Raw genomic sequence first — 21787 nt, 5'->3', positions numbered from 1 at the left:
CCTTCCCTTCCCTTCCCTTCCCTTCCCTTCCCTTCCCTTCCCTTCCCTTCCCTTCCCTTCCCTTCCCTTCCCTTCCCTTCCCTTCCCTTCCCTTCCCTTCCCTTCCCTTCCCTTCCCTTCCCTTCCCTTCCCTTCCCTTCCCTTCCCTTCCCTTCCCTTCCCATTTTTTATATTTCCTGTATTCATATGTATTATATATTTCTTTTAGATTAGGTTACACTCATATTAAAGGAAAGCAACAGTGACAGTAAATACATAATGTGTGCCACAAAAACAGGCATTATTAGAAAGAGTAATAATGAAATCATTGTATTAACAGGTACTTCTATCAATAGACCTATAAGGTTTGAACAATAGCGAAAATAGTTTAATTTAAAAAGACAATGTATTTGAATAGATAAAAAAGTTGCCTAGTAAAAATGAAAGCACAATAAGCAAAAACCAGAAGGTCTCATAAATGAAATATTCCATTAACCACGGAGAGGTAGAATAGAGAGAATATTCCTTTAGATTTGGGCTGGAAAACTCCCACAACAATTCATGTACAGAGGACATTATTCTAGTGCCTCAGGTAGCATGGCTTGGGTTATCAACTTCAATTTGAGTTGCTTTTGTGGGTCTTGCTATAGACCAAAGAGGCAGAATTTTAAGTTGCAACAATATTTGGAAGCACCTTTCGGGGATGAATCTGTGTCTCATGCAGAGGGGATTAAGAGAATTTGTAACACCAGAGCCTTTTTATAGAATCATAGGATCATAGAATCATTAAGATTGGAAAACTATCTAGTCCAACCATCCCCCTACCACCAATATCACCCACTAAACCATGTCCCTAAGCACCACATCCAACCTTTCCTTAAACACCCCCAGGGATGGTGACTCCACCACCTCCCTGGGCAACCCGTTCCAGGGCCTAACCAGTCTTTGTGAGAAGAAATTTCTCCTAATTTCCAACCTGAACCTCCCCTGCTGTAACTTGAGGCCATTCCCTCTAGTCCTATTGCTCGTTATGTGCAAGAATTCAGGCTGACCCCCAGCTCCCCACACCTTCCTTTCAGGTAGTTGCAGAGAGCAATAAGGTCTTCCCTGAGCCTCCTCTTCTCCAGACTAAACAACCCCAGCTCCCTCAGCCGCTTCTCACAGAACTTGTGTTCCAGGCCCTTCACCATCTTTGTAGCCCTTCTCTGGACACGCTCCAGGGCCTCGATGTCCTTCTTGTAGTGAGGGGCCCAAAGCTGAACACAGTACTCGAGGTGCAGCCTCACCAGAGCAGAGTACAAGGGGATGGTCACCTTCCTGGTCCTGCTGGCTACACTATTCCTGATCCAAGACAGGATGCCATGGGTCTTCATCTTTTGTACAAGAGAATAAGTATAAGGGCACTTTGGCACTTCTCAGAATAAACTGCTAATGGAAAAAAAAAAAAACAAAAACAAAGTGACAAAATGCATTATAGTAGCTGTTTGAATCCACCTGGTATCTGTTTCATCAATGGCAATTGAAAATGTTTAGTAGATAAACCATTAAGAAATCTCTATAGGTTGGAAAGGTGTCCTGAGAAAGTAAGTAGAGGGAATAATTGTTGTGTGTAGTGTAACCTAAACTCCTTCCCATATTACGACTTTATAGTTACTCTCAAAGAAAGGGCATGGGTCTGTATGGACCTCTTACCTTATCCAGTGCACTTGCGCTTCAGCTAGGTAATATTTTCATATTTTTTTAATACATTTATAACTGTATCCAGATATTTTATCTATTTATATATCTGTATCCAGATATTTTATATATATATGTATATATATAATATATATTATATATATATATATATATATATATATATATATATATATTAGGATGGCTGATTTCTAGTATTCCTGAATGGCTATCCAACTGCTTCAATTTTATGTGCTCTCTTCCTTCTCACTTTCTTTATGTTTTCTGTGCCCTGCTGCACAGTGTCTTAGCTCAAACAAGATACCTGGGAAGAGTGTCATGTCCTATCTAGATTTATGTATATTCTGTTGGTTAAGACACCTTCTTTGAAGTCTGATGATGCAGGTAAAAAAGCATAAAACCCAACAAAGTCTCATGAATTATCCTAACTGTCTAATAGATAGTTATGATATTAAAAATTTATGAAATTAACAAGGGTGGCTGTCAAAATGTATTTTTTTTCATTGTATTATTAATATACTGTGTAGTCTCTGCAACAATAATAACAAAATTTAGGTTATCTTATGAATTAAATAAAGTATGTGTGTTGCAGATGCGGTCTCATCCTCTCATCTGGTATGTGAAATACCACATGAAGCAATAGAGTTATCATCAATTGTGAGTCATTGTGGCCTACGGTAGCGTACACAGAAAAGCTGTATTCTCAATGGCATAACTTTCCAAAAGACATATGACATCAGGAGGCTTGTATTTGAATGCAGTGAGAGAAAATATTGACAGAACACAGAAAGACAAAGCCAGATTTCTGAGTTAGGCCACTCTCTTGATGTGAAAGTCTAAACTTTACTTCTTAATAGTATTTGTAATCCCATTTTAGTGGTATATTCTCTTTTTAACTACTCATTTTTCTATTTTTCCATTATGAAAAAATAAACTTTTGATGAAATAATAAAAAAGGTGATATCTTTAAGTATAATTTCATCTGAAAGTGAACTCTGGTGATCATAAATCTTTAATGAATTTATTCTCTTGGATGTAATACATTCAGAAATGGCTAACCTTCTGGATGCCTGCAACTTGGGGTGTGTTTGCCTGTAAAAGAAATCTAGTTATTTTGAAGGGGATACTGTCATATGCTAATATAAGGGAAAAGTCTTCAATGAGTTAACACCTTCCTGATGAACGAATAAGCCCTGGGGTGAGAACCCACAACTTCATGTAATTGCTTATTGTCACAGTCATCAACATGTTTTTGAATTAATGTTTTTGTACACAGTGCAGTTCATATTTGTTGGACATGCAGTATATATCAAAGGGATTGGAATCATCAAGGCATTTATGTGCAAGAACTGCTACGAGGTGCAGGCTTGATTAAGAGGCAAATATGGAGTTGGTCTGCTCAACCACGACTCACAAAATTTAAATTTCTTAAATGTGTTTAATTTTAAAAATTTACATCCCAGGCACAGTGTTGTGAAATGCCTCCTTAGACTCATGTTACTAAACTAATCCAGAAAAGTTTTTTGGATGCTAAAGTTTCCTATTTACACACATGTAAATAGGAAACTGTTATACAGTTTCCACTCCAAACAGTGAGCAAAACTTTTTTTTTTTTTTTTTTGATGTGCTTTTTGGTATAATGCTAAAGGTTGGCTCTGCATGGATCTCATCTTTGAGCACTGCAAACACTTCTGGAGTGGGGAATCTAACAAAGATATCATTTTGACCTCCTACAATACAAGTAAATATATTTGAGTAGCTTGCTGAAAATCAGGCTCAAACTTATTAGTAGAAACATGAATATTATTGATGAATCTTCATTCTTGAGTGTTACCCTGTTTGACACTGACATTTAAACATGATAAAAGTCTGATGACATATCAAAACCATTTGGCATTATCTGCTGAAATTTTTGAGTCAGCTGTAGATGTTTTAAAAAAGAAAATGATGGAGGAGTTTATTAAAAATTGAGATGGATTTGAGAGATAAGGCTTATTGTTTGGCCTTTTCATTATGTTCCTCAAAGTTCACTTTGAAGCAACTGTTTCCTTTCTGTCTGCCAGACATATCCTGTGAAATGAAAATAAGTATGACAAGTGAGAAACCTCACACAGTTCTGCCATAAGTCTTAGAGACTGTAATCCTGAATTTTCTTTCTTTTAGTTGTTTCTTTTAGCCTTCAAAGGTTTCTACAGCACTCGTAACACTTTAGACGGAAATAGACCAGCTACTATACATTTAATGGTTTCCATTTCTTGTGGATCACCTCAGGGTTATCCCAGTCTTTTGCTGTCTTATGTCATAAAATATAGCCATTTTCTTCCCTTACACATGGATCACAAATGTGACCATTATAAAAACAGAAATAATATTTTACATATGTATTGGATCTTTTAGCCAAAGATTTATTACATTCTGAAGTAACCTGGCAATGGCGTACTTGCACGTGGTGCTTTCACCCTGATGGACAGCTGAACTACACCACAACTGCTCTAATTCACCCTTCTCAAAGGGAGAGCAGGGGGAAGAAAGTGTGATGGGAAAGAAAAAGACTCATGGGTTGAGATAAGGATAATTTAATTAAAGGGAAAAGAAAAAGAAAAACAAAGAGATGGGATCCTATAATGAGTCAAGAACAGAGGTATATGAATTAGGGTTATGGCTCAAAAATAAGGAGGAAAGAAATGTAATTACTGAGAGTATAATCAGATGGCTAATGTTTTATTTCTATGAAACATTTTGAACTAACTTTCTGGGAAAAAAAAAGAAAAGAAATAAAAATAAAAATGAAAAAGAAAAATAAAAAAGAAAAAGAAAAAAGAAAAAGAAAAAGAAAAAAAAAGAAAAAGAAAAAGAAAAAAAGAAAAAGAAAAAGAAAAAGAAAAAGAAAAAGAGAAAAAGAAAAAAAAAGAAAAAGAAAAAGAAAAAGAAAAAGAAAAAGAAAAAGAAAAAGAAAAAGAAAAAGAAAAAGAAAAAGAAAAAGAAAAAGAAAAAGAAAAAGAAAAAGAAAAAGAAAAAGAAAAAGAAAAAGAAAAAGAAAAAGAAAAAGAAAAAAAGAAAAAGACATGGAAGCAAAGAGAGAGAAAAAACAATTATTCTCTACTACCCATGAGTGATGTTCAGCCATATCATGGTAAGCAGGGCCTCAATACACATAGTGGTTGTTGGGGAGGACAGATGTCATCATAATGAGAGCCACCTTCCCTTCCCCCCCCCCTTTCCTTTCCCCCCCCTATTGCTGAGTGTGACACTACATGCTATGGAATATCCCTTTCGTTGGTTTAGGTCAGCTGCCCTGGTGATGTCCCCTCCCCATTTCTCACCCACCCCCCGGCTACAGGGGAGTCTTGATGCTGTGCCATCATTGAGCAGCAATAGACAAAACACTGGTGTGCTATCAGGGCTGTTCTAGCTAAAGTGCAGAGCACAACACTATATGGGCTACTGTGGGGAAAGTTAACTTCATCCCAGACAGAGCCAGTACATTGCATCACTAATCTACCATTTTTTCACAGCACTGCAAAAACTTATCTATTCCCTCATATATTTGTAATTTGTATAGTCAATTAGTTGAATATATTTCCAAGTTTCCCAGGCAAATTTGTAAATGAACTTTTTTATTATGAGCTGAATGTAATTTTGCACATTTTTTTTCATGTACCTGAATCATTTGCTTGTCATCTGTCAAACACAAGTCGCATATACAGAGAAACATCTTTCTTACCATGACAAGTTAGATTGCCTGTGCAGTGCCAGATGTGTATAGCATATAATATGCATCCATCTTAGTGGTGATTTAGTATGAAAGCGGTAGCTTATTTCAAATAGCTATTAAAAAAAAAAAAGAGAGAAAAAAAGGAAAAATTAGTTTCCTAATTATTATATTATATATTGCAAATACATTTTTTTTTAACCTGCAAAAAGGCAACTAGTATTTTGTAAGTGTCTTGAAGGTCAAAGGAGCTGTACAATTTTAGTATGAGCTGGAATCCATTGAATAATGTCTGAGGCCACTAATGAAATATTATGAACATTATTATTGCTAAGTGCAACCACATGTTCAAAATGGGTACTTAGCATGTTTTGAGTATGAAGATCTGCTTTAGTTTTGCAATATCTCAAGCATAAAAACATCTAGAAATATAATTTGAAGGGATTTGAAAACTTCTGGTGCTTAAGCAATGACACAACAGTAATTGTTCTCATTTTACCAAAATAACATGACTTTAAAATCTCTGCCCTTCCTGTGCATGGTGAAAATGACAGTGACATTAGGATTTTTAATTTTGTGTTCAGTTTTGTGAAAACGTTGCAGTATATGTCCATTCCCACCATGCTAGCAAAACTGGTTCATGTGGATAAGAATTAGGTGGAGACTTAGGAAGAGAGTATAATTAAAGTATTCAAATTCAATTACTTTCAAATTTTGTAGTGTTTCTCAAAGTTTCTTTGCAATCTATGAAATAAATAAAAATGAGATGTTTCTGTTAAAATAGACTCAGAACCGTACAGGCTTTTGAGGTTTCCTGACTTCCAGCTCACCTGATGCAAAGGAGAGTAAGTTCTTCTGTCTCAGTGAAGTAAATGGCTTGAAAAAAAATTATGACTTATTGCTTACATTTCCATTTTAGACTTCATACTTTTAAAATTTTCAAAACTATTCCAATCTGCAGTTGGACATTCATATTATTTTAACAGAAATATTAAAGGAATTTGTTGTTAAGCATTGGAATGGGCTGTCCAGGGAAGTGGTCGAGTCACCATCCCTGGAGGTCTTTAAAAGATATTTAGATGTAGAGTTTAGTGATATGGTTTAGTGGATGACTTGTTAGTGTTAGGTTAGAGGTTGGACTAGGCGATCTTGGAGGTCTCTCCCAATCTAGATGATTCTGTGTGTGTGATTCTGTGTGATTCTGTGTGAAAGCTTCTACATCTGTGTAAAGCTTCAGAGCTTAAGACCAACAGCTTCAGAGACATGTGAGGATTATATGGACCTGGCTGGTGTGAGATGTCTGCTGTCATTGTTGAAAACAAGGGTTTCTAATTTTTTTTTTTTTAATTAAAAAAATGGCTTATAATGTCCGTCAATTTTTTCTTTCTTTTTTTTTTCTTTTTTCTTTTTTTTTTTCTTTAGCCATTTACTGGTTTACAATGTTTCTCATGTCTATTAAAGCAAATATTGTATGAAAATTTATAAGACGGGTATTTGGGCAATTTCAAATGTATTACAGTAAGTTTTTACATTTTAGCTTTAGTGCAAACAAGATAGGGATCATTTACTTGTTTGAAAAGTAATGTCTTTCAAGCAGTGTAGGAGGACTAATTCTTACACAGTTCCTTGCTTTTTATTATTTAATTTTAATATTACCCTAACAAATTAAGCTGATTAAGTAGACAGGTAAAGATAAACGTAAGTTCTCCAGAGTTTCAGGTTTGTTTTGAGCATATACACCCTGGAGGCTTTTCTAGTCTCAGAGGACTTTAGTGAATCATGATGAAAACAACAGGATCTAGGAAGAAATTCGTTTAATGAACTGCATCACAAAAAGAAAAACAAAAGATAAAATACTATCAGGTAATGTCCACAGAACTACTGGCGTAAGTATATACATTATATAATGCAATACACTGGAACTTTTCCCATAGTAAGGGGAACAATATTTTTAGAGCTAGCCATGAGATTCTATTAATATGGAGAGAAGCCACAAAACTAAAGCAATAGGAAGCATGATAAAGTAGAGATGCTACCAGCTGTATACTAAGAATCTGATTTTCTGAATCCAGACAAGTGTTTTGCATGAATACACAAATGAATGCTTGATACATGCACCACTGCATACGTGTGCCTGAATCATAGATGGGTAGATACCTATAGCAAGGCATGAGTTTTATTAAGTCTGTAAGAATACCTTCAGCAGTTGCACACATTTACTCAACTGCAATTTGAGAATTGCACACAGTTCTCTTTGCTGAGAGGGATTTGGGATTTAAGGACTCCTGAGGTCATATGCTAGGATGCACATGGACTGTGGACTTGAATTATGTTCTTATTTGTTAGGTAGGTAAGAATGGGGGTTGACTGTTCATAGTATCAAGAGGTCTTTTGATTTCCCCTTCACGGAGTCAGAGAATATCTGAAATTGGAAGGGATTTCCTCAAGTCATCTGTTTCATGCTCCTGCTCAAGCAGGGTTACCTACAGCACGTTGCCCAGGTCTATGTCCATATGGTTTCTGAATAGCTCAAAGGATGGAGACTCCACAGCCTCTGTGCAGTCTGTTCCAATGTTTGGTCACCCTTATACAGTGAGGATAAGTGTCACCCAGTAAAAAAGTTTTTCCTTAGGTTCAGGAAGAACCACCTGTGTTCCAGCTTGTACCCATTGCCTCCTGTCCTGTCACTGTACCACTGAATAAAGCCTGGCTTGGTCTTCGTTACACCTTCTCTTCAGATATTTGGACACATTGATGAGATCCCACCTGAGCATTCTTTTTACTAGGCCAAACAGCTTTTCTATCAGCCTTTCCCTCAGCCTTTCATCAAAGGGGAGATGCTTCTGTTCCTTAATCATCTTTGGGGCCTTTGAGGCCCTGGACTCTTTCCAGGAGTCTTTCCTGGACTCTTTCTCTTTACTGGGGAGCCCAGAACTGGACACAGTACTCCAGGTGTGGTCTCACTCATGCTGAGTAGAGGGGTAGGATCACCTCCCTCAGTCTGCTAGCAGAATTCCTTCTGGTACAGTGGAGGACACCATTCCTTTGCAACAAGAACACACTGATGGGTCATGTTCAATTTGCCTACCAGGATCCCCAGGTTCTTTTCTGCAAAACTATTTACCAGCTAGTTGGCCCCCAGCATATACTACAGGTTGATGAGGTTGTATGAGGTTGTTCCTCTGCAAGTGTAGGATTTGCTCTTCCCCTTATTGACCTGTACTGGTCTGGCAAGGATGGAGTTAACTTTCCCTGCAGCAGCCCATACAGTGCTGTGCTCAGCACTTGTAGTTAGAACAGCCCTGGTATCACTCCAGTTTTTTTTCTACTGCTGAGCAGTGCTGGCACAGCACCCAGACACCCTCCAAACCCCCCAGAACCAGTAGGCTGGGGGTGGGCAAGAAGTGGGGAGGGGACATCACCAGGGCAGCTGACCTAAACCGACCAAAGGGATATTCCATACCGTATGGTGTCACACTAAGCAATACAAGGGGGGAAAGGGGAAGGAATGTGTGTGTGTGTGGAGGGCTCTCATTATGATGACATCTGTCCTCCCCTACAACCACTACGCGTACTGAGGCCCTGCTTCCCAGGAAATGGCTGAACATTGCTTGTTGATGGGAAGTAGAAAATATTTTTTTTTCCTATCTCTGTGCTTCCGCACAGCCTTTTTTTTTTTTTTTTCTCCTCTTCCTTTTCCCTTTAATTAAGGATAATTATATCCTTATCTCAACCCATGAGCCTTATTTTCTTTCCAGCATGCTGCCTTCTTCCCTCATTCTTCTTTTGAGGAGGAGGAGTGACAGAACGGTTGTGGTGGAGTTTGGCTGCCCAGCTGGGTAAAACCACCACATGACCTCATGTAATTCCTGTCAGCTCACTTGTCCAGCCTGTTGAGGTCCATTTGTGGTCTGTCGGCCTGTCCTTCCAGTTTTGTGTTGTCAGCAAACCTCCTGAGGGTACACTCTGCCCCATCATAGAGATTATTAATGAAGACATTGAACTGTACTGAACCCAATATTGACCCCTGGGGTACACTGCTAGTTACTGGCTTCCAGCTAGACTTTGAACCACTGATCACCACTGTCTGGGCCTGGCTGTACAATCCACCTCACTGTCTGCTCAGACAGCCCATATTTCATCAGCTTTTCTATGAGGATCTTATGTGAAACAGTGTTGAAATCCTTACTGAGGTCAAGGTAGGCAATATCCTCTGCTTTCTTCTCATCTACCAAACCAGTCATTTCATTCTTTATCAGGCTGGTAAAGCATGACTTACGCTTTGTGGATCCATCCTGACTACTCCCAATCACCTTCTTGTCTTTCATATGCCTGGAAATGGTTTCCAGGATTAGCTGCTTCATTGCTTTCCCAAGGACTGAGGTAAGGCTGGCTGACCTGTAGTTCCCTGGGTCCTCTTTGTCCTTTTTGAAGATAGGAATTCTTTTCAATTTGTTTGATGTATAAGTCACTTGAATAAGGGAAGAAATATTTCAGGGCTATGAATGACAACAACTTCCATCAGCTGCTTGAGCAAGACAACTAAGCAGGGGTGAACATAGGGTTCAGACACTTGAATTTTGTCATCTGTTGCCTTTTTAGATGCGCTAGGGTCTCATGCCTGATATCCAGCTGCTTCATCAAAAGATCTGTGTCTCATATGGGTCTTATGTCATAACAGCTAGTCCCAAACAATTATTCTAGGGTCAAAATGGTACAAAATCCTCACAGTTAGGCATTTGAAACACTCTCCAGGTGTCTACCAAGTTATTATCTTTCTGAGCTCCCCAGAAGATGTGAAGTTGCACTATTTTACAGACTAGACTACATGCGCAGCTCATAAAAATGAACATTATGGTATAACACCCTCTTCTATGATTTTCTTTCCATTAAGCTGCTTCTTTATGTCAGTCACATAGGAATTTTCTCTTCGAATAGTATATGATTATATTATTATCATAAGGTTTACAATTCTCTACAGTTTCTAAGAATTACTGTGCATCGAGTATGCTACCTTCAAATCATATTTCAATTTTTTCAATATTGTACTATGATACAAAATCTCTATATTCCAATGGTATTTCATTTAGATAATCCCATCTGTTATAAGTCTCACCTTGTCAAACATATTTCAAATTTCTCCAGCAATTTTGTACTGCCAGTTTTGCTGTCTAATAAAGATGTTAATTTGCCATGAGTTATCATGCTTTTGCTATTATAGGTAGCAATTTCATACACATTGCACAGTGTTATTAAAATCTTCACAATGATAGCTTTTTGTTGAATTAGGCTTAAAATGATAATATGCTGCCATTTTAGGCTTTAAAAATGTAAGTGTTCTTAATAATTGTATTGTGTGTTGAATTTATAGCAATTTATTTCAATTTAGCAACTCACCTAGCCAAAAAAAAACATACAATAAAATCACCATGCAGAAAAGAAGAAGCACATCTGGATTCAAGTTACCATTTTGCTACTGTGTCAGCTTTATCTGAAGTTTCCTTATGTGGTTGTAGCTTTTACCTTGTACCTACCTCTCTTGTACATTTATAAAAAGCAGAGTGGAGAAGCAGCATCAAGAATGTTAAATGAGGAAAAATCAGTAATGGCAAAATGACCATTCATTGAAAACTCCAAATTAGAGCTGTGCATGTAGTGAAAGTGACAGAGAGTAGCAGGCAGTGCTGAAATGTACACGTCAAGGTTATACTCCGACAGCTCTGACAAGCAGCACCAGCCAGAACTCCCATCAATCAGGAATTCTCACCAGAGGTTGCAAGTATTGAATTCATTTTGTGAAGTAATCACTATTTGCTAGCCAGTAGAATGAAATTGTCTCATTTGTTTTTAGATATAACCTCACCTGATCTTTGAACCTAAGGCTTCTGTTGTTGCTAATAATATCTGTTACTTGTACTCTGCTAACACCCAATTGTAGCAGACCCATTTGTAGTAAATGCTCTGCAAATACGCTGCTGGAAACAACCCTTGCACAAAATAGCCTGCAGCCTAATTCGATATTAATTCGATTGGTGCATATGATAAACGAGGGAGGAAGAGAGAGCTTGAATTTTACTATTAAATAAAGTAATACATTATTCAAACAGGTGAAAGGTAAAAGAAAAGTCACTTTAATCTATAAACTTGTGAATAATGGTTACTGAAAGGAAGTACGCAATGTAGTCAGAAAAGTTATGCAAGTTAAGCTCATAGAAACTGAAAAAAAAAACCCTTCTCATCAACAGTGTTCAGAGAGCTTGTTGATGTTGCAGAAATCACCATAATCTCAGTGTAAATGTTTTTGAGATGAAAAAAGTATCTGTATGATGAACCATCTGTTACATGATTTGATACCTTTCTGGACATTACTTCTCTGGACAGCATTCTGCATCTGTTCAGTATTTGCTTTTACACTTCTTCCCAAAACACTTTTACATATGCATTTAAGTAGTCTTAGAAGCTGAGAAACTGTAATTAAATGGTTAGGTGTGTGTTATGTAAGAATTATGATGTTATAACACTCTGAGAATTTTTGAGTATAATCAATATGTTTTCATGTCTGCTTTTTTTGACATCCAGCATAGCTCAGCTCTGACCAGATAGACTGAGTAGATCACTTTTAACTGTAATGATATAAACTAAAATATATACCCTATCTTCACCACTCACTGTTGGGTTTGGCATAACTACAGTGCTGTTCTGTTATTACAGTACGAGGTGGACTCTACCATGAGATGTCAAATTCTTTGTTGTCTTCAATCTGCTTTAGTTTGCCAGACCAAATCTAACTTAAAGCAGTATCTAGACTAGTTGTGAAGATCAGTGTCTCAGCAATATAAGGAGTTTCCCCAAATCTGTGGCGATTACTGGAGTTTTATAGTGTGAATTTTTCTTGCAGCTCACAGAAGGAAGCTAGAAGCATGATGACTGTGACCTTCCAGCCTTTCATTCCCTGAAACCAGGTCCTGTGCTACCTTTACATGGCAAGACTTATGCTGCAGGGATAACCAGGTAGATCCGATAGCCACACAGCAGCTCTAATATTTGGGCATATGTGGAAGTTAATGTGTATTTTTGGCAGGATTAGCACTTGGTAGAATATCTAAATTGAGATCTGAGGATGTTGATGAAATTAAACAAATGTGGTTTTCCTCTATTTCAGTAGGACAATTGCAATTATACACAGTACTTCTCTCTTTGTAGAATATACAGAGCTTATACACATCTAGTTTTCCTTGAACAAGGCCTCTTTCTCCAGCTCTAAGTCATGTGGATGATGTTGAAAGACTTCATATGTTCACCCATGATTTCTTGGCATCTTCACTGCTCTGACCAAGCTATGTAATATCTAGAAATTATCAAATTGCCAACTTCTGAGTGTTATAGCTCAGTCTTAATATGCTTATGCACGCAGGATGGGCTGAACATATTGCATGTGCATGTTATTAATTGAAATCCTGAACTGAAGTTTAGAAAAATCTAGAGTTCTTCAAGCACAGCAGAGCCGTCAGAACACATCTGTATCAGAACATTATGTGGATGAAGCACTGCAGGGACAACAATGCTGTTAAACTGTGATTATTCCTGATTAATCAAGGAAGATGATGAATAAGGACAGTTAAAGTGAAGATGTAGAAAGGGATGCTGCTGCTCTGCCATTGTCAGAATTTCAAGGCTTCTACTGAATGACTATTTGAAATACCAAACAGGAGTGAAGCAACTTTTCTGTGTTCCTCCTTTTTAGAGTAAGCTCATACTGGGGTATTTCCTTTATTCTTTGACAATGGTATACAGAGTGTATGCAGAATAAACACAGTTTTAAATTCCTGCAATGTACCAGCTAATCAAAGATCTTATGTATCCACTTTCTTGGCAGGTGAACTGCAGCAAATTAGCTCTCAAAATAAGTGGATACTCGTACTCAACTGCAAGCTCAAGTTCATGTGTAGTACACCACGGTGACCTGGAGAGCTACAACTGGGATGGTGATATTAAAAGCAAATTTTTTTTCTCTCTCTCTTTTTTTTTTTTTTGTCTGTCACTGATAAACTAGGCAGCACTAAACAAGTCACGATTGATCATTTTTCTGAAATTACCTCATCTATATGAGGCCACTGTGTAATATACTGGCAAAAATTATACCCACATGAATATTTATGTGTGTATGTAGAAACTAAATAAAAACTAAAAAAAAAAAGATTATAGTAATGACAAAAATAAATAAATTTAATAAATGAATTATACATAGACTGCAAATATTAAGAATATTAACCTATGTACAGAACCCTATGTACAAAACCTTTTTTTTTTTTTTTTTTTTTTTTAAGGAGAAAATAACCTTTCTCTTATTATGTTAAGGAAATTGCTGTGATGATTTTTAGCAAATTAATTTAGCCATAACCCCTTTACTATGTTTGCTCTCCCAAAGACACGTAGGTGCCATAAGTTTTGTTCTGACACCAGACATGAGGTAGCAACATAAGAGGAATCTCTATGTATGTATGTGTATGCAAATATATATATTTACAAAAATAAACATGGCATTTAAAAAGAAGTGTCTGTAGCACCTCTGTATCCTGCTAGCATGAAATTAAAAGGTAAACCAGAATGACTTCTTGCAGATTCTTCCAAACTCTTTCTTCTTTCTACTCATTATCTTTAAATTTCCTGTAAAATGTAATTCAAATTAGAGTATTTTACTTCTCCTCAGGCTAGGCTTCTTCCTAGATCTTCAGTAAATAATTCCTTAGGAGCAGATAGAGTCTAGAAGAGCAGTTAATAGAGGTCTTAATTACCAGGCAAAAATTAATCTTTTCAAGCTTTGATGCTGTGAGTAACTGGAAGCTGTTTCATCTGCATTAAATTTGCATGACTTCCTACTGCCTTCTTCAAGCCCTTTTCTCTTGCAGCCTGTGCTTCTGCTTTCCTTCCAAATTTCATATAGATTGCCAAGGTATGGTCCTACCATTGCATTAATAGTGTTCTTGTTACTTATGAGTCCAGCCATCTCTGGGTAGTGCAGAAAAACTTTAAAATACCAGAATATTAGTAACAATAGTGAACAACAGTGCAATTTATTTATTTATTTATTTATTTATTTATTTATTTATTTATTTATTTTAAGCTGAGTTAAGAGCAAAATGGATACTAACTGCCTACAAAATATAGCCAAATAAAACTAATTAGAGTTTTCCTAAGGAAAGTTCTGAGGCCTGGTTCCTCCATATATATAGTGTTGTTCCTTCCAACTGTTGTAGAAAGGGAAGGCTAAGGGAAGGCACAGATAATGCTCTTCAGACCAGTAGTGTACATGGGGAATAATATAATTGTTAATATCTCATTGTTTTACAGGCTGAAAAATCAGTCTGGCCTTTGGTGCAATAACTCATTTTACAAACATTGAGGCAGACAGCTACAGAGGTGAGCCAGTCCATAGTCAGAGCTTGGCAGGGCATCATGGTACAGGAATTGGCACAATGAGTATTTGGTTTGGCTATGTCATGAGCCCCTAGACGGGAGAAGGATTTATCCTCTCCCCACTGCCCCAGGATGTCCTACATGCTATTGTTCCATTCAAGACTCAATGTTTGAAAGACATGCTCATTGTAATTTTTCAAATACAGTATTGGCGAATGAGCTTTGCAGTGTGGCACATATCCCACTCTTCTCATGCTTATTTCCTAACTAAATTGTTTTGTTCTGCACAACCTATTGTTTCCTTCTTTTCATTTTTCTTCAAAACAAATTATGTTGCATTTATAAAAGTGGTATTTTTGAAATGAAAAACAATTAACCTCATATTTGCTCTAGGGTTTACAGGATGACATACATCCTGCTGTATGTCAACAGATGGCTCTCATTTGGATACATATGCAGCACACTGGAGCTGGACATCCTGCTTTCTCAGTAAAATTAAAAAACTTGCCTTTTATATTTGAAATGGAAACAGCAGTTGTGATTGTTAGTGTATTGACAAGATTCATGAGAAAAGAGTAGAATAACTTTATCAAAAACTGTAGGGGCACAGATTAAAGCTAGATTGTCCTGGGTTTCCTCTCCAGGTCAAAAGAAGAAAAGAAGGGGGTAAGGCATCTTGTGTGTGTGTAATTTTTACACAGAGCCATCCGTGATGACTGCAAGTTGATTGCTCAGAATTAATGCCACCGCTACAGATAATAGTTAACACTACCTCACCATCACACAAGGAATGACTGCACATCGCACCTGTTCAGAAGGTGGCAAACTTACCATTCTGATTTACTTTTATGCTCTATTCAGGTTTCTGCTGTAGCTTAGTCTTTTCTCATAATTACACAGTGCAAGCCAAGGCTAGAAGTGACAACCATGAACATTGGCATGACTCAGAGAAGGGGAATGAAGCATGAAAGACAATCAAAATAGCCCTTGCATTTAGAGTGGAACAATTTTTGCATGGCAATGAGTTCACTTGGTGGAAAATGATGTAACTGGAGACTGAAATCAGGCATAGATATGGCATGTGTGTTTGTTCCCAGAAATTCAGTAGAAACAATACAAGAGAAGTTTTTCTAAAGAACAAAACATTTTTTTGATTTTTTTTTAAATTAAAATATTTCATTATAGAAATATAAAAGCATTTAAGCAACATTTACAAAATTGAAATTCTTTTTATTTTAATTTTGAATGACCTATGTATTTCAGAATTACATGTGTAAACTAGAAAAGAGGAAGACGAAGTCTAAAAATCCCCCAAGTAAGCCAAGGCTGACCTCAAATAAATTTCCTTTTTTTTTTTTTTTTTTTTTGTATTTGTTTCACCATCAGCTTATAAAAATATGTATTTCAGTGTCCCCCTCTCCCAAACTTTCACAGATTTCTTAGTTTAACTCAAATAAAAAGTCCACTTTTACCAGTAGTATTTTTGCTGATTTGGTACCGAGACTGAAATGTCTGCAATATTATCAAGAATTAATCTTGTGCACCAATACAACAAAACGTCTTTCATCAGCAAACTGCCAAATACTTCATCCGGTTTTGGGGAAAAATTTTAAGAGCAGAAGTTTGTTTTCACACTTTTTGACTCAAAGGGAAAAGTAAACCATTGTTGCCAGCTCCATTTTAACAGAACATACCTAAGCTAGCTGTTACTTCATAACAAGATGGAGTAACATGGTAATCCTTGGCAGCCCTGCACTGAGATACACCTCAGCTTTCTCTCCCTGCTGGTTAAATCCTATGCTGGTTATAATTTTCTATTTTGCAGTTATACAAACGTATCCTCTTTTTAAAAAACTGGTAGCAAATAATATCTGCTTACAGTGCTGATGAGCAGTTAGGAGTATGCAATTAGTTATGATCTGCATTAAAAATAGAAGAGCTCAAGCATTTCCAGTAGAAGATAAACTACCTGCTTCATATGTGCAAAATAGTCCTAGAAGCTCAGAGAGATCATATATGCTTTAAATTTGTCAAAGGTACACCATGATTGCTAATTTTTTATTATTTTTTTTTAGTGGAGGAACTAGTCCTCTAAACTCTGTATGGGACTATGCCTATGTCTAGAGAATGCTTCCGTAAAAAAGCCTTAGTGATTTTTTGAGAGAACAGGGGGACTTGATTAATTGCGGAATGTGATTTTTTCCCCTCTGTTTTTATTGTAGATCTTCCCAGATCTTCCCCTCTCCACATTGAAGGTCTACTGGTTACCGTTCTCCAGGTAGTCCAATTAAGATCACAAGCGTCCAGCATCTACCTCCAGCATCTACCAGATCATGCTGGAGATTCAGGAGAGGCCTTTATCTCTGTCCTCCACAGCCTCAACTTAGCTCTGATTGAAAATATGCCCAAAATTCTGGATATTTCTAAGGACTTCTGCTGTGTTTTATTGAAAAATTCAAGGTAAAGGTTATTTACAAAATCCATGTTCGTGCCATTTTTAAAATTTCCTATCACAAAACAATGAATTCTTTTAATTTTTTATAAACTTAAGTTCTTATTTTGAGACAATAATGCCTCCTTTTAGTATTCTCCTAAACCAAACATTCTAGATTAATATCTTCTTCCATGCTCCTCCTTGCAACTTAATACAAAATGCAAAATGACATACAGTGAATCCCACTGTAATATAAATCATATCTTTGAGCTTTTTTTTTTTAAATTATTATTATTTTAACTATTATTGGTACTGTTTTGCTCCTTCCTTTGCACTCAATGGGTTAATGGAATTCACCTTTGTCATATTTTGTTCCAAAATTCTTAGTTTTCGTTGAAGAAAAATGTTGTTCTAACACTTTTACTTGTAAAGCAAACCTTAAAAACACAGCAAATTTTAAGGAACTTCATTTTCTTAGAATCTGCAACAATCTAAATCCAAGTGTGAACAATCTTCATGCTAAATGAGAGTTACTAATCTTCTCAGTGTTAATCTTTGCCTTAAGAACAAGCAACTAGGTATGATTACTGCCTGCTGATGTTTTTGTGTAACAAATCTATGACATATTATGGACTTGTCAGTGCAAAAATACATAACTAGATGGAGGCTGAAAAATTATACTGCTCTTTCTGCGATGTATTTTACTAGAAAATTAAGTAATAGAGGAGCTAGTATATTAGTCTTTACTGGTCTCTAACTAGGTTTAAACAAATCATTAAAAATTATCTGATATTTTCATGATGTCACTAATAATAATAATAATAAAAAAGACCACAACATTGACATTAGCACTTCCCTTATGCATTTAACTTCTTGTTTTACTCTGCAGAATTTCTGATGGAAGTGTGGTAGCAGAATGTGAAAGCTATAGGTGACTATGAAAATTATAAACCATTGTCAGTTTTTGCACTTTGTTTTATTTTTAATTAAAAAAAATAAAACAAGGGAGTTACCAATATAGAAAAATTGTCTAAGGGAAAAAAAGAGATTTCTTAAATACTTTCCTTATGCTATGATCTTCATAGGATTTTTGTTTGCAGTTTTGTATCTTCTCAGATGAAATTATATTTAAATGTGTATCAGCTCCAGAAATTCCACTTCACATTTAGTTATAAAACTTCATTCCATGGTCTTATTTATTTATTTATTTATTTATGTAGAATAACATCTTTCTGTTGAGTAACATACCAAATTATCATCTTGTTTGTGGCAAACATGGAATCTCTGTCTCAAAAAGGAGATGTTTCCTCTAAACCCCATGGGATGAGAGGAATGCTGACTTTACAGCACAGTGGACTGCCTGGACTCATTTTAGCCTCAGCATCACTCTTGCTGAGACACTTACCACTTTTTTTTTTTTTTTTTTAAGGGACTACATTCTTTAACAATTTTAAAGTGAAGATTTTGCTCACATTTTATAATGTCTGGATTCAATGGAACTTGAAAGGTGTAAGTGATCCCTAACTTTGACATATAACACATTTTGGACACTGACTTTTTCACAATGTCTTTGTTTTATGAAAATTATAACATGGTTCCTGCCATTGCCTTCAGTAAGGTTTCTACATATAAATAGAACATTTTAAGGCATAATAAACTGTAGATTTATGGTGCTTATTATCTGAGAAACTTCTGTATTTATTTATACTATATTCATTTTGATATGAAGAAAAATAATTTTTAATCTTACTTTGCATATTTAGGAAAACAAAAGCAGGCTACAGATGTATTTACTGTAATTTCTTAAAAGGTGCATATTTTTACTTCACGTACTACAAAATGTTGGGAAATCATAACAAGTTTCTGGCACAATCTCATCCTTGTGATAGAAAACATTTTTATACAAACAGAAGATTCCTCTGATACATATTTTGTGTGTGTGTGTGTGTTTCTTTTCTTTCAGTTTAAGTAGACTGTGTGGTTAGATGCAGCTTTTCAAAGTAAACAAATCATGAAAATGTTAACTAGCACTTTGAGTTTCCTTTTTGAATTCTGAGAATTGTGTGATAAATCCATGTCCAAAATGGAAAGACAGTCAGGCAGACTCAAAGGCTCGCATTCTTTTCCTAATTGAAAAGAGGTGCTCTGTCTTGCCTATGAGGAGACAGAGGACTACAATGATTTATAATGTGTCAATACCTCTTTCAGGCATCTACAATAAGGTTTTCATTCTGTTTTTGATTCCAGACTAACCAGGTTAAACCACATTTTATACCTTTTGCTTTAGTGTATATCAGGTACATACTACATTGTTCCTGCCTACAGAGGTAGGAATCCTCCAGAAAACTGTATAATACTCCCAGCTTTGAAAGTGATTGCTTTTGTTCACTTCTGCTTGTAGGCCACACACAAAACTAACCAACCAACCAACAAACCACCATCACCAAAAAACAAGAAAAAATCCTTCCATTGTAACATAAACTCTCATCATACTTTGGACATTTATGTTACCTTTGCTGAAATATGCCCTGACACAGAAGTAAATCTTGCTACAAAGTGGAGCTGTAGCTGAAAAATAAAATAATAAAAGATAAACCTTATAAAACTGCCTGAACAAAGGAAGGTGTGTGAGGAAGAGGAGGAGGATGTTCAGAAATCTACCCGCAGACATAACGTATCCAATTATTTATTTGGATGTTGGAAATGGCATATATAAATGGTGATGTTAAAGGAACAAACAACAAGTACGTATAAAAAAAGACCTGCAGAAGTCCTACAAAATAGCAAAGGAGAAATGTGAGGCAGACCAAGGCTCATCATCATGGTCAGTGCCTCAGTGCAGCTTTGGATGATCCTGAAGGACCACCACAAAGCTGTCCAGAGAGTCACTTCATGATGATTAAAAATTGTGTCTTCTTTCTTTTTAGTTCGTTGTCTCTCCGCCGACAGGTGCCACAGGGTGATTTTTCCACTAAAACATGGAGATATGAACAATATGTTTTGTTTTGTTTTGTTTTGTTTTGTTTTTCTTCCCAGTTATATTCCATTGGAGACAGTGAGTGACCATCTGCAGAGGGGTGGAGTGGATAGCAGGGAGTGACAACTTTTTAAATTAGTAGATAGAGATTTGCTTGAGCTTATCATTTAGCACCTAGAGAGTTCACTGATGAGAGAAGAAAACAGTGCTTAAACCTACAGTTTTCTCATTAATTTTGATGTTCATCTCTATGTTAATTGGAAAAGGTAAAATATGAATTGGTAAACGTGTGCTAATTAAAACATAATGATTTTTAAAATCATACTCTGTGATTCAGATTCTCCATTTCTAGAAAAGAAAAAAAAAGGTAATCAAAGATAATAAATGCCTTTTGAAGAAGGTGGCATATTTTTACCAATAGATTAACAGTATGAGGCAAAACCCTCCTATGTTCTAGACCAGGCTGACCAAAATCAATCCTGATTGCATTCATTTGACAAGAAGATGTAGTTTCTAATAAAATAACAGTAATGCACATGAATATGGTATCTCAAAATGAAATGAAATAAGCAGAAACCTGTACAGACCATTCAGAAGAAAAAAATAAAAGCAGAAAAAGTCTTTACAAGAAGTCTGGTAACCTACGTGCCAGATTACCTGATTTTATGTAAAAAGTAAACGGGACGTGAAATGTAAAGACAGGACTTTGGAGACACAGTTCGTGTCTTTAAATAATGGTGCAGCAAACTGCCAGCGGTTGTTCAGGACTGGCTCAACTACAATTCTCCATTATGACTATATATTAAGTATTCAGTCACAAGGACCTGTGTGACCAGTACTATCCCTTATAAAATTTAGGAATGCAAAATTGACCTGTAATGAAATGTGATGAAATGGGGATTTCTTGGAACTTCATTTTGCCCCTGGATACATCAGTAAAAGACAGGAAATTAGATGTCTCTGAAATAAAAAAAGAAAAATAACTTGATTATCATAACCACTATTCTGTGCATATTGAAGGCACCCCTCACCAAAAGAAAGAAAAAGAATTTTCTGACAGGCATTTTACCCATGGCTATGACACATCAGATTTCTACTGTTAAACCTATCAGACATCCAACAGTCTTCTGCTGTTAATTTTTATAAATTACTAAAAGTAATACTGATAATGCATTATTATTTAAACATTTTGACTTTGAAATGAAGGACTCTAATGAGTATTTAAACCACTACTTTTCCTTGCATTACAAGAACTACTTCTGGGAAGTGAGTTTGTTTCCAGCCAAGGACACCTAAATGAAATTGCATGAATTCTCTCTGAATTTCTTTGTCTAATATTTAAAAAAACAATACAAAACAAAATGAGAGTTATAAGGTAGAGCATTCATTGGAAAGGAAATAGACTAGAAAAATTGGTTAATTGTAATGGGAACTTCTGGATTATGGCAGTTGCCTCTTTCTTCCAGAAGGGTGGCTGCATTTAATTACACAAAAGTTTAGGTGAAGAGTACTTTTATAGTATTATAGGATCCAAAAATTAAAGGAATAACTACTTTTCATTTGGTCTAATCTA

The 21787-nt window shown here is 36.1% G+C and overlaps 1 long non-coding RNA gene across 2 annotated transcripts in view; it reads left to right on the top strand.

The window, feature by feature from the left end:
* Nucleotides 1-17551, top strand: part of LOC308183637 — a 91962-nt gene extending 74411 nt beyond the window's left edge. For both annotated transcript variants that reach the window (XR_013942474.1, XR_013942475.1), the window contains 3 exons: nucleotides 12285-12397; nucleotides 13263-15621; nucleotides 17026-17551. This is a non-coding gene — a long non-coding RNA (uncharacterized lncRNA). The remainder of the gene's footprint in view (nucleotides 1-12284; nucleotides 12398-13262; nucleotides 15622-17025) is intronic.
* The last annotated feature ends 4236 nt before the right edge of the window (nucleotides 17552-21787 follow it).

This window comes from Anser brachyrhynchus, assembly GCF_964034855.1.
Source record: "Anser brachyrhynchus genome assembly, chromosome: 1".
Taxonomy (NCBI): domain Eukaryota; kingdom Metazoa; phylum Chordata; class Aves; order Anseriformes; family Anatidae; genus Anser; species Anser brachyrhynchus.
Note: the sequence above shows the minus strand (reverse complement) of the source record. Positions and strands in the feature narration are given on the sequence as shown.